Source organism: Solanum pennellii, chromosome 5, assembly GCF_001406875.1.
Source record: "Solanum pennellii chromosome 5, SPENNV200".
Lineage (NCBI taxonomy): Eukaryota > Viridiplantae > Streptophyta > Magnoliopsida > Solanales > Solanaceae > Solanum > Solanum pennellii.
In genome coordinates, this window is record NC_028641.1 from 40,296,104 (window position 1) to 40,314,041 (window position 17,938).

Genomic DNA, 17,938 nt, shown 5'->3' on the forward strand with positions numbered 1-17,938 from the left:
CTGCGACGGTCCGTCCTGCCATTTCGTCGCGAAGTTCAGAGAGTCGATCTCAGTACCCAAATTTCTAAATTCTAAGTGTTTTGGAACGAGACCCCCTCGACGGTCCATCGTGCCCATGACGGTCCGTCGTGGGATCCGTTGACCCAGACAGTGATTTCCAGAAATTAACTCTGCTGCTCGAAACGACTAAACAGGTCGTTACAATTTCATGAATGAAGATTGGTTTAATCTATGCTTAGTTTATATTTATTTATTTGTATTTGTTTGTTGTGATCTTTTAAATGAATGGGTCATAACATTTTTCATGTCTTGATTTAGATAATAATGATAAGGCCAAATACATAAGCAGATCCCTAAATTTGTTGGGTTTTTTCCCTCAGGTACCTCAACTACGTCATTTTCCTATTGAATCACTGAACCCCCATAATTTGTTCCATTTAAACAAACACCGTTGTCTGATATGGAACCGATTTTTGAGGGGTATTGATAGAGGATACATATGTTATTCCACAACTCATTAGTCTAATTGATAGCGAAAATGTTCGAGAATAATTGTGTTTTACTTAAGACATTTGAACACATTAGAAAACAAATGGGACTAACACGGTTTGTCTTCATTCATTTAATCAAAATTATTACAATTCGAACACAATTGAAGGCATTTACAATAGAAAAGCCGATCAAAATCAACCAACAGTGTTTTAAAGGAACAAATTATGTGTGGTTCAATGATAAATAGAAAAATGACGTAGTTGAGGTATCTGAGGGAAAAACCCCAACAAGTTTAGGAATCTATTTATGTATTTGGCCTAATGATAAAGTAAGTATAGTTAGACAAAATAAATAAATAAATAAATAAAACAAATTGTTTTTGTTTTATGTTATCACACAAAAAATGAGATTTATTTTAACGATTTGTTATTTGTTTTGTTGTGGTAAAAAGTGTGTGCTTAATTTTTACATTAACTTTAAGAGTAATAAAAATATTAAGTATTAACATATGAAATAAAATATATAGAAATAATGTCAGAATTACAGATATTATATCCTCAACATTTAGATTTGTTTTCATTATTTAGTTTATGTATGAATGGAAGATATTTATTTTAACAACTAGATGAGTTTAGGCACAGTAATAATATTTGTTTCGATTAAGAATGCGGTTACGCATCTTTTTTAGACATTAAAAATGAAGGATGCGCTGATGCACCTTGTTTAAAATTATAAATAACTTTTATTAATTTGAAGTAACACTTATAGACAATTATAAGGTGACATGTGAAAAAGACAGTAACGTCTCCGAATGTCAAGATCGATATGCAGTTATGCATCCGATTTAAGACAAATAAAAATTCAAAAATAAAAATATGAGCAAAACTGTAGCATATAAAATACATCCAAAAAAATAGTTAAAAGAAGTATAAGTTAATAAAAGCGACCGTGCTAGAACCACGGGACTCGAGGGATGCGTCATACCTTCCCCTTGATCAACAAAATTTCTTACCTTAATTTCTGGTTTGCACACCAAACTAAAGAGTCATTTCCTTTTGATTAGGTACTAAAAATAAAATGTGACTTGTAACACCATAACTCAATTCCAAGTGGCGACTCTGAAAGTTTAAATAATGCCTTAATCATTGCCGTCATTTAAATTGGAAAAACCCTCACTGTCGTGCGCACAAAAAAAAGGGGTGTGACATTAGTTAATTATCAAAGTGACCTAATCTTTGAAGAATTAATTTAAAATATTAATTATTAAACTTAAATTCAATTATCTATTATTTTGATGCTTATAACCGATATAACAGTTATGGATAAATTGTTGTTTTTGGTTATAGACATTTATGAATCACACAAAGGTTGATTGTTTATTTATATATCCATTTAATATTCAAGGAGATAATTTAGATCTATTGTTAATTTTATTTATTTATCAAAAGATAATAAGTATTATTAATTTATATATTAAAATTTATCGAATAAAAAAGTTTATTTTTAAGCATCATTTTCTTTAAAGTTATATTTTGTTGTTTGTTCCAAAGGAGGACATCAATATACATTTAAGAATTTATAAGTCATTTCTGAATTTGATAGTATGTTTAAATTCATAACTCAAAGTATTAACAAATGAGCAGAATATATTTGCAACATTTTCGCTTCATTCACACTATGCCTTTGTGTCACAATCCGAGCCTACACCCTGGACGTGGTTGGCACTCGAGAACCATTCTTGGTCCCCAACCAAACCCTCATCCTGGCTGACTACAAGTGGAAGACTAACTCAAGCATACAAAGATTTTTTAAGAAACTGAATAAAAATTCAAGAAACTCGAATATAAAACTTTAACTCAAAAGGAAACTCTAAAAAATATAATATATTCAGCTCGCCCCAAAATAGGCAATTTAAGTCTTTAAAATATTAAACAAAATAAATAAATAGACTTATAAACTCTACTGTCTATCTATGATGCTCGAAATGACAAAGATGGAAGTCGGGAAAAAACCCACGACATCCTGATAAAAACTAAAAAGTAGATGAAATCTTTCGGAAGCAGAAAGGATCATCATGGATAACTCAAACTCTATGTGGTATCAAGAAAACTCCTGTTGATGATCCAAATTACTTGAATCATCATCATGAAATGATGCAGGCCAATTGGCTCATTATGTGAAACTTACGAGCATGTAAGGGGAATTTGTAAAACATAAACATAAGATTGAAACTTGATAAATAGAAACATACTTATCTCATCTCAACACATTCAACTCAACCAAAATCAAGATGCTAATATAACTCAACTCAAAGCTAGATACTGAACGCAATGATATGATACTCGACTCTGGTGCTCAACACTTGATATTCAACTCAATATAAAGAAACAATACACATGAAATATAATGAAAAATTTTAAAACAGTAGAAAATAACTTAGTTCATTAAATAAAATGCAATAACAAACTCAACTTTACTTATATAATAAGTAATATAATTTATGTGGGGGTTTCTCTAACCGACAACAATTACAATGAGCCTAAGTGATGATACATTGCCTTGCCCATACTGCCAGAACTACCGTATACTTTGTCGTCATATTGAATGCCTTAACTAAGTAGATCCACTAGTCTATGCTAAAAGCATCTTAAGGTGTCATCTAAAAAGTACGATCCTTTACTACCCATGATGGCTACATGGTTTATGGGGGAATGTGAGTTATCAGAACTCTCTCCCATATCAGTCTCAATACTACTGCCAAAATATACTTTAGCTGATATGTGTGTTAGAAAAAAAACTCTTTCTTTGGTTTGATATAATTACTCAAAAACTTAGCTTAAAAGCTCTCTTGGAATCGATGCTCCATTTCTTTCTCAAAACTCTTTTGAAATTCTCGGTTTCCTCTCATCTTAAATGTGAAAACATTTACTCTTAAATAAAATGAACTTTACTCTTACGTTTTACTCAACTCAAAGTTTAAGTCTTAAAAAAGAGCTAAAACATTTATAAAAAACTTCTTAAAATATGGTTCATGCCGAATTATGTATGTGAATGACTCGATGCAAGGTTTTCTATAATCATAGGTAGATCTCAATACTTTCAACTCAAGAACTGCATTGATACTACTCATTTAAAGAATGCTCAACTAAAAGGGTTCATGCGGAATTATGAGCATGAACTACTCAACTGAAGGACTCAAATATACTTCTCATCTCAAGACTGTTCGTTTTTTAGGGTTCATGCGGAATTATGGACTTGACAAAGTCAACTCAAGGACTTCATGAATAATATGTAATTGTGTCATTATTATAAATATAATCTCATAGGGGATTAGGAACTCAATACTCAAGACTTAGAACTTGAAGATACTAGTCCTCTCAAAGGTACTCAATTGATTGAGTTCATATGGAAGTTATTGGCCTGAATGACTCGACCCAAAGGTCAATAATTATCAATCAGGAACTCACGTATAAAACTATTTATTGTTCTCATACTTACTTACTTAAAACTTAACTCATAATGATGATGGATCTAAAAGGATTCACAATTGAACTCAAAGGCTTCCTTGAACTCTATTCTTAACTCTCTCTTGAATGTGAATTATGAATTCAGGAGTTATGATTCATGATATAAAGGATCTCAATAACAATATAGCAATTCAATAATTAGGAATAGAACTTTTAAAGAAACATGAATTCAAGAACGCAAAATCAACTTGTCTCAAGAATACTCAAATCTAACGAAATTATCCTAGATTACTCTTTTATTGATCTAAGATGTAAGGCGTGAGGACGAACTAGTCCAAGACTATGATATCCTTACATACCTAAAAGGACAACATTCTTGAAGAATCTTTTATAATCTTGAAAAATCTTGAAGAAGAACTTGATTAGAATGCCTGAAACCTAGCTTGAACATAAACAATCAAGAAATCCTTTCTTCAGATTCTTCAATTAGTTTGTTGAAATCTCTATGACCAAGAATTATGATTTTCATTTGAGAACATGAAAATCTGATTGTTTTAAGCCTTTTATTAGTCACGAAATTCGTTTCTAGTTTTCTTGGAGGTACAAAGACAAAAAAACAACCATTTTAAATATTTTCCCGTCGGCTAATTCGTAACAACACTATATAGGTTACTAAAATAGTCATAAATTTTTACTCAGAATTTAGATGGAAGCGAAATCTGTGCAGTTGAAAAGTAGATTCAATTACCTTTAATTGGATAGGTTATGACTCAGGCAACTCTTAATATACTAAGAGATACGGTCGTTTAAAGTTGACCGAAGTAAATCTTACATCAAAACTTAATCGATAAGAAAACTTCAAGTACACTTATAAAGAAACCATCAAGAACTTAAATCCTTAAATTGCAAGAATGAAATTACACTGAAACTAACATGGTCGGCAAGTGGGTGAACAAACCCAACACTATGTAAGCTTACATTCCTCAAAGAAATAGTTCTTGGCAAAATCTTAAATTTCCTAAACGAACACTTTGAACATTTCCTCCTTTCTCCTCTTCTCTCTTATTTTCTATTCTTGAACTCTCAACTAAAACACTAGGTGTATATTAGGATTATAAAACTAAAACTAATAGTATTACAAACTTAAAACATTACAAAAAATGAATTAAACCTAATTGGGGTAAGGAAAAGATTAAAATACCCCTATAAAATCTGGTTTTGACTTTCCTTATCTAGACCGCCTAAGTTCGAATATACATATCTCCCTTGTACGAAATAAAAATGAGAAAACTCGGTGGAGATGGAAAGATAATTCAAACATCTTTCCTACGGTATCTGTTTGCACACCTAACTAATCCTGAAATAGAAGTTATGGTCGTTTGAAGTTTAACCCAAAACTCATACTTAACTTAACTTGCAAAATATCTGGTTTTGGTATTTATAATTTACCTCTTCTTGGAACTCAGTGTGCTACATCTACTGACATCAACTATCAAGATTTTTTTTAATTCCTTGGTAAAATCTCACTTACTACGAAGAATGGTTCAAGTCTTAGTTCAAAAATTTTCTGGGTTGTTACACTTTGCTATGACCTTCAATGGTCTAAACTTCTTAGATTGGTGCGAACAAATCAAATTCCATCTTAGAGTTTTAGATTTTGATGTTGCACTTTAAACTGAGAAGCCAACTGCTTTTACTGAAACTAGTAGTATTGAAGAAAGATCCCATTATAAGCATTGGATCAATCTTATCACACCTCAAGATAACCCCGAAGACGCGTTATCTTAGGCATATTTATATGCCTAAAGAGTAAATATTTGCCCATTTTTTGAAATATTAACTTGATATTTGGTATATTTGTGATGATCTTTGTACTTACACTCATGATTAGTAATTTCAGGAACTTATGGAGAAATGAGAGTTTAAACAAAAAAAGAACGAAGACGTCAAGAAATTGACCAAGTATGAGGACCAAATAAGCTGGCGTACTGAGTGGTGCACCTCGCCAATGCATGAAGATCTGAAGAAGTTTTAGGGCGTATTGCTAGGCGGTACGCACCAGCCCTGAAAGATTAGCAGAAGTGTTGGGACGTACAGCTAGGCACAACGCACCAGAACCAAAAGATCCGAAGATGTTTTCTGGAGTACTGGCAGACGCGCTGCACCAAGGTGCTAATTGGCAGATAGCATGTTGGTGCGATAAGAGGCGCAATGCACCAACCCAATTCTAATTTTCCAAAAGTTATAAATGTTCCTTAGGAGTTCTAATTTTGAGGAGGATTTGTTCTAAACTATATCTACTATTATAAATAGAGCCTAGGGCTGCCGTTGTGAGGTTTGGACATTTGTTTAGTGTGCAAGGGCAATAATTAAGTTTGTAATCATCTTAACTCTTTTATTTTACGGAATTATTTATGAACAACTATATATTCTTGATAATTAATGGCACGAGTAGCTAAAATCCCAAGTTCTGGGGTTGTATCTACGAATTGATTGTTTAATATGTGAGACTTTATGAATTAATCTTCAGTTTTCAACTCAAATTACTTTTATATTATTGTTTTACTTTTTCTTGATTGGCCATCTAGGAATAAGTATAGTGTATTATCTTGAATTGACCATTGGAGTGATTAGATAAACTAAAGAATATAGAGAGCTTGGTCGGCCCATTAAATTGATGAGATTAGTGTTCACGAGTGACGCGCAGAAGATGAACACCTTGTATGGTTACAAAATAGGATGAAATATAAATGCTCGCCAGTTATTCTATTTATCCTTGCTAAACGATGTATTTAGATAGATAATTGGGGTAGGCTACGAGAGGTGGTTAACCCGGATCATACTATTAATGCTATAAATTAGTAATTTGACAACTGAAGTTAGTTCTTAGTGGATCTTACGATGGATCATACTTATTATATGTTGCAGCTCTAGAATTGATTTTAATCTTTCATGAAACATTACATCAAAGTCGTTCACCATTGTTTACTTTAAATTTAGTCCATAATAGTCTTATTTAACCATAAAACAATCAATCTGCGAAGTAGTTACTTTTCTATTTAGTTGTGAAATTAAGAGTGAATATAAGTTGATCATAAAAACCTTGGGAACGACAACTCATTTTTTAATTGAACTATACTACTTGCGCGAGCACGTACACTTGCGTATGCAATTGGTAGCAACAAGTTTTCGGCACCGCTGCTGGGGACTTAGAAATTGATTTATATTCAGTTTTCTTAGGTCTACAATCAGAATTTTAGCTTGTTTATTGCATGCATTTGAATCACAGTTCTGACTGAAAAAGGAGAACTAGTTGATCCGTATAACGAACTTGAAAGAGTTCTACATCAGCGATGAAAAATGAATCCAGGAGAACTAGGACTAGAACCTCTGGGTGATCGGGGTAGTGATCATTAAGACATTTCGGAAGATGTGAATAACCCAAGGGTTTTGAAAAATCTGGAGAATGTTGATATCCAAGGAATACCCTCAATGTCCCTATCATTCTTGTAAGACTTGTGCATGATGTGGCAGTCCTACTCACCTCTAATTTGGCACTGAGTATTAGTAAATTTCCATCGCGGGAAGATTTGAATTAAACATAAATATGGTGCAAATTCTCCGTACCAATGTGCTATTTACTGGTCTCCCCATGAAGATCCGCAACTTCACATTAGGAACTTCAGAGAGGTTAGTCATACCTACATTCCACTTGGAGTCTGATCAGAGTATGTGAGACTAAAATTGTTCTAATACTCATTGCTGGAGACGCAAGGTGATGGTTAGATTTTGAACCACCAAACTCCATTACCACTTGGGATGGTCTAACAAAGAAGTTCTTGAGTCCATTACTACTTGCCCACATCACATGAAGACTAATGAGGTACTATCTCATGCTTTCTTTGAGGGTTTGGAATATAATGTGTGTGCTCTTCTTAATAGTGCAGCAGGTGGGAAAGCACTATCCATTACAAGTGAAGAGTTCTTTGATTTATTTGATGAACTATCAGAAGGGAACCAAGGGTATGAAGGGTACATTTTTAGAATTGCAACAAAAGGTTGTAGGGATATTAAATGTAAACCAAGCTACTGCTTTGAATGCCAAAATAGATGTAATACAACATAGTACGACTTTACGGTTTAAGAAGTTGGCTCTAAGTCAAGCACCGATAAACATGGTGCAACAAGAAGAAATTTGTTTTGGGGTATGTGGTAGTGAAACCCATGACACTGAGCAATGTAAGGCAAACCCGACTTTTGTAAATTATGTGGGTAATGTGCAAAGGGACCAAGGGTAACAAATTTATTGTAATATTAATAACCCATGTTGGATAAACCATCCTAAATTTTCTTGGGGAGGGAACCAAAACCAAAATTAGGCACAATGTGCAAATCAATACCGCACCCAAGGGGCGGGCAACGATACTAAAATCCTAACCAAAGTGCAATGTAATGTGTATCCAAAGGTAGGATGACCAATGAAGAACTATTCCAAAATCTCATGTCTGAAATGGGGACCAAGTTAATTGCTAGAATAAATAAGAAGGATGATAACATCCATATGTCCCAAATGAGTTTAGAGAAACAAGTTGCGCAAGTGGCTAGTTCTATGATCTTATGTAGGGGATGCCCATTAATGTGGAGGCTATTTTTCATCAAAATATGATGAAGTTTTTGAATAATATGAGGTGACTTTTTTGTTATGGGGGGTTGATCACCAATTTTCTTAGGTCCCACAACATTGAGGAGGAGGCCTGCGACTTAAACATTACCTTCAACCCGGGTCTTATGGGTAAATTGTTAATGTCACTAGAACCAAGACCCTTGATACATCCCATGGACTGGTTATATTTGCCCAGGAGAAAAAAGTCCATGATTATAATATTATGGCTCAGATGTTTGGGATGGATAAACTACCATTGAGGATTGGTGGCTGTCTGGTGATAGATGCCGAGATAGAAGAGATGGCAGAATGTTACCCTTTATCTGAGAGTGAGACGTTTTTATGTAAACCTGGTCCTACCTTTATGGAGCCTCTATATGATGATGTGGCCACTGATGAGGGTCGATGGACGATAATGAGGATGATGCCGAAGATGCTGTTGATGAAGGAAACACCTTAATGACATTCGATGGGGGGTGACGAGGATTAGAGATCCCAGGGAGTATTCCTACCCTTTTACTTAATTTGGCTTATGCACCGAGGACAATGCTTATCTTTATAAGTGCGGGGTGGGGGTATGATCTATGTATATAGTTGTTTACCGCTTTATCAAGTCTAGCTTTAGTCCTTAGTTGTTTTTGTTAGTTTTGCTTTTGGGTTCCTCAGAGTTTGTTTTTGGTACTTTTACGGAGGAATGTCACTTTGAAGCGTATAGGATTGGTTTACTGCTTTATCGAGTCCTAGAGTTTTTATAGGAGTAATAGTTCCCAATGATAGATGGATGACAACCGTCTTAAGGGAAAATTAGTCACATAGAGGAGTAGGATGGACAAAACCAACCTTGGTCTTTGGAAGCTATGTCCCGATAAGCTAGCCGAATTTCATGGGTAGTTATACTTGAAAACATGCAATGACTTGTTGACCTTGTAATTAGCATGTGTTCTTAAGTTTGACTCAAATTTATGGGCTTAATTGTGTTGTGATACCATAATGCAACTATATGAGCATGTTAGTCATATATCATATTTGTCATAATGCCATGTGAGGTGAGATTTGATTGGTTCTTTCTTAACATGATATCTAGAACATTCCTTGTATGTGTTGAATGTGTAGCTAGTATGACTTAAGAAATGTGATTGAGCCATTTCTTTGAAATAGCCAATTCTCAACTTTACTTGTATGCCTACCGTGAAATTGCCCCCTTGTGAAGCCCAATTGAGTCTCTATCCTAGTTTATTTGACAAGACGAAACCCTTTGTTTGATACCAAATATTTTTATCCTCTTAAGGTCCTTAATGCACTATGTTAAGAAGAAGGTTGAAAGATAAGGTTGAACGAGCTAAGGGTGAATTGCAACATTGTGTGAAAAACAAAATCCTAATTTAGCCCTGGTCCCTAGTGACAATGCGCACCTCAACTGAAATCGAGGGTGGGTAATCTGGGACTATGCTCAAAACATTGACCCTTATACGATCAAGAATAATGTGCACTAGGATAAAAAATATAGAGTTTGGTTGTCTAGTGCAAAAGCATTTAAAAAAATGAATGAAAAAACATATAGAAGGGCAACTATGGAGAAATAAAGGGGCATTTAGTCATGAAGTGTGTACTAGAAGAAAAGAATAGTTATTAAGGATGATCTTCATTAAATGATAACATGTGCATTAGGGAGGAGTAGTCACTATAATGAATTCCAAATATTTCCTCCATTACCTAAAACCGACATTACAACCAAAAGAAAGTCCTCTTGATTCATTGAGAAGAACAATGTGAAAGTTAAGCTACACTATAGGCAATCATATGGCATGTAGAGGAGAGTAAGAACTTCCCTTCTGAGAGTGAGTTGTTTATTTTTGACTTTTCTTGAGTGAAAGGCCGTACTAAAAACATAAATAAGTGAGGGCATCTATATGTAGAGGAGTATCTAGTTGATGTGTTGGTATAAATTTGTATTTGTCCTAAAATAGTCATTCTTTGAGTATGTGTTGTACTTGGCATATGTGTGAAGAATTGTTGCATCCAATATAAACTTCATGATCATGAATAAAAAGGTATGGTTGATTTCAAGGTGAGTTGATAAAGCCAGGGGGGTCACGAGAAATAGTTGTTAGCTTAGAGATTGTTTGAGGGAAAACAAAAATCTAAGTGTGGGGTGGTGATCAAAAGCATATTTATACGTCTAAGTAGTCAATAGTTTCCCTAATTTGATTATGTTCGACGATGATCTTGAAATATTAACTTGATTTTTGGTATAGTTGTGATGATGTTTGCACTTACACAAATGATATGTGATTTCAGGAAATTCTTGAGAAATAAAAAATGAAACAGAGAAAGAAGGAAAAAAGATGCCAATAAATTGACCAACTATGAGGACCACAGAAGTTGGCGTATTGAGTGGTGCACCTCGCCAATGCTTGAACATCATAAGGAGTTTTGGGGCGTAGTGCTAGGTGCGATGTGCCAGCCCTAGAAGATCAGCAAATGTTTTGGGGCATACTGCTAGGCGCGATGCGCCATCCCCTAAAGATGAACAAAACATTTGGGATTATTGCTAGGCACGACGCGCCAACAACAAAAGATTAGAAGAAGTTTTCTGGTGTACAGGCAGACACATCGTCCAATGGTGTTTATTGGAATATAGCATGCTGGCGCGATAAGAGGCGCGACGCTCCAGCCCAATTCTGAATTTGTCATGTTTTAAATACTCCCTAGGAGTTCTAATTTGAGGAGGATTTATTCTAAGCTATATCTACTACCATAAATAGAGCCCAGGGCTGCCAATGTGAGGGTTAGATATTTGTTTAGTGTGCAAGGGCAAGAATAAAGATTGTAATCATATTAACTCTTCTATTTTACAGATTTATTTATTAACAATTATCTTTTCTTGATTATTAATAACAGAGGAGCTAAACGCAGTAGTTCTGGGGCTTTATATAGGAATTGATTGTTGAATATGTGAGGCTATGTGAATTAATCTTCGGTTGTCAACTCAAATTACTTTTATGTTCTTGTTTTACTATTTCTTGATTTTCCATCTAGGAATAAATATAGTGTCTAATCTTGAATTGACCATAGGAGAGATTAGATTTACCAGAGAATATAGAGAGCTCAGTTCGCCATTAAAATTAGGAGAATATTGTTCCGGAGTGACGCCCGAAAGACGAACACCTTGCTTGGTCATAAAATAGGATGAAAAAGAAATTCTCGCCATTTAGTCTTTTTATCCCCACTCAACATTGTAGTTAGATAGATAAATGGGATAGGAGAAGAGAGGTGGTTAACTCTATTCATACTATTAACCCTATAAACCAGTAATTTGACAACTGAAGTTAGTTCTAAGCCGATCTTATGATGCATTTGTTATATGCTGCAACTTTGGAATTGCTTTTAATCTTGCCTGAAACATTACATCAAAGTTGCTCACCATTGTTAACATTACATTTAGTCCATAATGGTCTTAGTTAATCATAAAACAATCAACCTGCGAAGTAGTTACTTTTCTCTTTAGTTGTGGAATTAAGTGGGAATATAAGTTGATCATAAGTCCCTTGGGAACGATAACTCATTTTTAAAAGAAAGTATATTACTTCCACGGCCACGTACACTTGCTAGTGCAATTTGGAGCAACAACGCAGTCATGGGACCTAGGAACACGAGTGACCCCAGACTAACTCTGCTGATATATAATAAGCAACTGAAGTAACTGAAGCAATAAATATTGTGCAGAAGCTAGTCATGAATTAATCTGAAATGATGGGGAATACTCATATACTAAATCTGGAAATATGAAAGCTGAGAGTTTGAAATTCAATGGAAAAGTCAAACTCTAACACATATGTTGAAATAAATTATGTCTGATATAAAAACTCTACAAACTTGAAATGTTGGGACATGCCTAACTAGATCTAGAAAAACTGAAGCTAAAGCTAAAAGCAAAGAAAGATAATAATGTCACTCGTCCTTGAAGAATGAAGACTCACCATTGAAGCTGCTAAACTAAAGATCGTGAACCAATCTAAGCGTGATATGAAAGCTGAGAACCAAAACCTACATCATGGAAAAATGTAGCGCAGAGTATGCGTCAGCACTTGAAAGGAACTTAGCATATAGGATAAAGTAAATGTGAATAATGATATGACTGAACAAAGTGAAAATGAAATGATATAACCTTAACATGGTAAGGATACTAAATATACTGAACATATGTTAACTGAATGCAATTACCAAGTTTATAACATACTTAGAGTGAATATTGAACTCATGACATGGTCAATTCAATAGAGTCTGACTAAATTTTGAGAGTTATTAATAACCGACATAAAATAACATGTTGTAAATGTGGATCCCGATGTATATGCCACACCTAAAGGATCCAATATACCCTACCAAAAGTATAAAGGCATGCCTTGTGTGATTACTGAAATGATGCCCGCAAAGGGAACTAACAACCTACGTGAGCACATAGTTCTGGACTGTGAGGGTGACTAACCCTAATCCAATTCAATATTAACCTACTCTAAATTGATTAAATATATAAACAATATTACGATTGAAATATTGTGATATTAGATAGCTCAAAATACGAACATGCAAACTTAAAATGCAACATTATACTCATAATTTTACATTCTAGAACTGAAGCACGTATGTATGTATCAAAATTAAGTGACCTGTCATGCGTAATTCATGAACTAAAAATAGTTTAGCTAGGGCTCTTAATTGCATGCAACAAACTAAGTAACAACGTGATAATCTTATTTGGATTATACTAACAGCTAAAACCCAACAATTTCTAACATTCAAGAAACCCTAGGTCTATATAATAGTGAGGAAATATAGAAACTGATTAAATTTAGGGACCTAATAGGTGAAAGGAATTCACTAATGAAATATCACATACCTGGTGATGAATTCCATGGAGAAACCTTTCAGCTTTGGGTCTGTAATTGATGGAAATTCACTGCGTCCTTGAACAAGTGTTGCTCTAACCTTTTTTCTTTTTGTGTTCTAATTTTCTAGGTTATAGGTCAATCATGTATCGACAAAGCCTTTGCCGCATTGTATCAGTCTTTTCTAATAGAAGAATATGACAATGATGACAAACTCAAAGAGGGAATTTCGGATCTTCTTAAAGAAGTTGACATCGTGTTGGAGGAATTGATTAAGACACTAGGAATACGAGACGCAAAGCCAATGGATATGGTTCTTAAATGGACTTACACGTTGCTCTTGATTCGCTGCTCATCTTGGTAGACAAAGATGAATTGTATTACCATTCCTAAAAGCGGTGGCAGTCCGAATGAGGCTTTGGACCACCCTTTTATGTCATTTTTCAATTTTCTTCGTAAAATTTTGAGAAAGGAAAAATGGCCCATGGTCATGGCCGAACTCGTATTTTCATATTTTCAATGAAAGCCTCTTCTATTGAGAAAATTTATTCCACTAGCTTTAATTGTGTTTGTTTTAGTAAAAATAACTTTAAATCTGTCAATGCCATGTAATGTCACAAGGTGAATGAATAAAAGAGGTAGGTGACGATGTGTTCTAAGAGTATGATGAGGAGATCATTATATTTTAATATATAGCCAAAGAATTGAAACTACTCGAGAATCATGATAAGTCAAATATGGATGACACATAAAAGGATGATTGTGCTAAGAGAATAGAATAAGTGTATATCTGACAGAAGCTCCGAGAAGAGAACTCAACAACTTACGTAGGCAATTCTCAATACATTTGTTTGATGACATCTCAGGGTTGAGCATAGTCGTTCATCTTAGGTGGCGAATCAACTCTGATGCTATCAATAGCTATAGGAGTTGAATATTTAGAGTTTCTTTAACGAACTACATCTGACCTGAATTCTCAAGAATGAGATACGTAGGCGACCTATGTCGGCCTCAGTTATTTTCTTATCAAAATACTCTATTTCAGTTAAAACTCGAGGAAGGAATTACGTTTGACTTGATTGCTGCCTTAATGGGATACGTAGGTGCCACAAGGGTTCGATCATATCTTTTATAAGATTTTTCTATTTTCTTTAAATATAGAAATCGGGGCAGAATTTTTGAGAGAGACTAAAAAATTATCAAGAATAAGATCTCCAACAACTCAAGACTTAAGATACATTGTGAGTTTCAATTGGACAAAATTTTTTAAGGGGCCTAAAAAATTCTACAAGTCAAGTATCTACAGTTCTAGGTACGCCGAGACATCTAACCCCGACAAAATTTTTGAGCCATCTCAAAAACTTTAAAGAGGAAAATCTTCAATAAGTCAAGACTAAAGTCATATTGCTAATTCCAACTTGGACAATATTTTTGAGAGGGACTCAAAAATCTACAACTCATATATCAAATATTTGAGATACTCCAAGACATATAACTGGAACTTAATTTTTTGAGGATGAGTTCAAAAACGTCTTCCAGAATCACTAAAAGTATGCAATTAACGTTCAAGCATGATCAGAATTTTACAGTTAAACTTCAAATGATCTCTGGCATCGTTAACGTTCAAAGTCAACATCAACAATCTCAAAAAGCGTTGGATTTCATAGTCAACTACAAAACTTTCCAATAATGGAGGATTTTAGGAGAACCATGTCAGAAATTACTTAAGCTTCAAGGATTTTCTGATTCTCTAGAAACAATTTATCAGACATGTCAAAAGTTTTAACTATGGACATTCATTTAAGCTCTTCATGACATGACATTTGACAATGATATTTTCCAAATTGATTCTCCAAAACATTTCTTTCCTTAAAGACTTTTTAATATGTCAAATGTTCTGTATAATCTCATCTTATGTCTATTGAGAAGAATAATTTAGCTAATATGTTTGTTAGAACAAAACTCTTTCTTTGGTTTGATATAATTACTCAAAAACTTAACTTAAAAGCTCTCTTGGAATCGATGTTCCCTTTCTTGCTCAAAACTCTTTTGAAAATCTCAATTTCCTCTCATCTTAAATGTGAAACCATTTACTCTTAAATAAAATGAACTTTACTCTTACTCTTTACTAAACTCAAAGTTTAAGTCGTAAATCAAGAGCTAAAACATTTATAAAAACTTCTTAAAATATAGTTCATGCCGAATTATGTATGTGAATGAGTCGATGCAAGGTTCTCTATAACCATAAATAAATCTCAATACTTGTAATTCAAGAACTGCATTGATACTACTTATTAAAAGAATGTTCAACTCAAAGGGTTCATGCGGAACTATGAGCATGTACTACTCAACTGAAGGACTAAAATATAGTTCTCATCTCTAGACTGTTTTCATTTTAGACTTTTTATTGGTGCCATTTTGGCTAAAATACGTTTAATGCAATTATGAATTATTTGTTTCATTTGATAATCTTAATATTAGATGGTTGATTGTGAACGTTTATGAGTTTAAGTAGAATGTCTTATATGAATGTTAAGTAACAAAAAGTTCAAATTTTCCGCTAAAATTAACCTAGATGAAGTAACGATGACTTATGTAGGCTTGTCAGCGACCTCTGATAGGTCAACGATGTCGGTCTCGTTTGTTGTCTAGATTCCGATCGATGACAAAGTTTGTATCAGAGCACTGGGTTGAAATTCCAAGGATAATAGGTTCACATCAACCATATCGAGTTGTTTTTAAGTAATGGTAGTGAACTGCACCACTATCGTGAATTAGAGACTACATGATGAATAGGGAAATTTCCCTTCTTTTGATCTTATTGTGCCTTTTCCTAATGTCTGATTTCTTGGTGTTACGAGCGTGTCTAACATCAATCTTTTTTTTTTACAGAGAATGAATACTAGGAGGAATGTTGGTCAGAGGATCAGCTGCTGGGGACAATCAGGTTCCACCCCAGGCTCTAGCTGAAGAAGTGGCAACTGGGTTGACTGATGCGGAGGTGCGGGCATATGCAAGCCCAGGACATGATTGACCAGGTTAACCGACAGAATGTTCAAAGGGAGAACCCACCAGTTTGGAGCATGGCTGACAGGCAACGAGACTTCCCAAGGATGAATCCTCCTATTTTCACAGGTTCTAAGACTTCTGAAAATCCCCAGGAGTTTTTGGACGAGGAACATAAGATTTTGGTGGCCATGGGGGCCATGGATACAGAGAAAGATGAGTTGTCTTCCTATCAGCTTAAGGATGTTGCACAGACTTTGTGCAAGATATGGAAGGATAGCCGAGCGTTGGGCGGAGTTTCGGTCACTTGGGAGCTGTTTAAGACAACCTTTCTGGAGATATTGTTCCCCAGGGTGATGAGAGAGTCCAAGGTTTAGGAGTTTATCAACCTTAAGAAGGGATCAATGACATTCACGGAGTATGCCGTGAAGTTTGTTAAGCTATCTAGGCATGCTACTTACATTGTATCTAACAACAGGGATGAGATGAGTAGGATGAGTGTCGGGATGTGATGCTCCACGATTACATGGACCTCTCCAAGTTGATGGTGCATGTAAAGCAGGTGGAGTATAGCCAAAAGAAGAGGGGCATCCGTGATGCTAGGAGGCCTAAGCCTCATGATCAGGCAGGTTCTAGCAATGGAGGAAACAAGAACAATTTTGGCGTCCGTGAGCAGCCCAGGTTCAAAAAGAGGCAAAAGAGTTCAGGGAACTTTAACTTTCAAAGGCGTACAATACCTAGAGGAGGTATACCCAAGCCCAAGAAGGGAAATGGAGGTGATATGCAGCATCCAAGAAAGGACTGTGCTAAGTGTGGCCGTGCTCAGAGTTGAGAGTGAATACATGGCACTAATGGCTGCTTCGGCTGCGGTAAGAGTAGGTACATGGTTAAGGACTGCCCACAGAACAGAGGTCAGGCTGGAGGTAATGCTCAACCTAGGCCTAATCCACGGGGTGCAGTAATAGCCGAGCCTCCTAAGAGGAACAGGTTCTATGCCCTGAAGGGAAGGGAGGAGCAAGAGAAGTCCGCTGATGTGGTCACAGGTATGCTGCAAGTATTCTCAAACTTCTGTTTATGCTTTGCTTGATCTAGAGCCCACACTTTACTTTTTAACTCCTTTGCTTGCTCTCACTTTTGAGATATTGCCTGAAGTTCTGCATGATCCTATTGTGGTTAGTACACCTTTATGAGAAAATGTAAGAACTGATAGAGTATACAAGGATTGCCCAATAGTTTTATGTGGTAAGACTATGTGTACGGACTTGGTTGAGTTACCAATGCATGATTTTGATGTTATTCTTGGCATGGAGTGGCTTCATAGTTGTTATGCTTGTATGGATTGTCGTAGTAGGGTTGTGGATTTTGTTTCCCTAATGAAGAAGAAATAGTCTTGGAGGGGTACAACTCGAGTCGTCTAATCC

General features: G+C 35.1%; 1 pseudogene; it reads left to right on the forward strand.

Annotated features, from left to right (window-relative positions):
- The window catches only part of LOC114073893, a 19,721-nt pseudogene extending 10,639 nt beyond the window's left edge, over positions 1–9,082 (forward strand).
- The last annotated feature ends 8,856 nt before the right edge of the window (positions 9,083–17,938 follow it).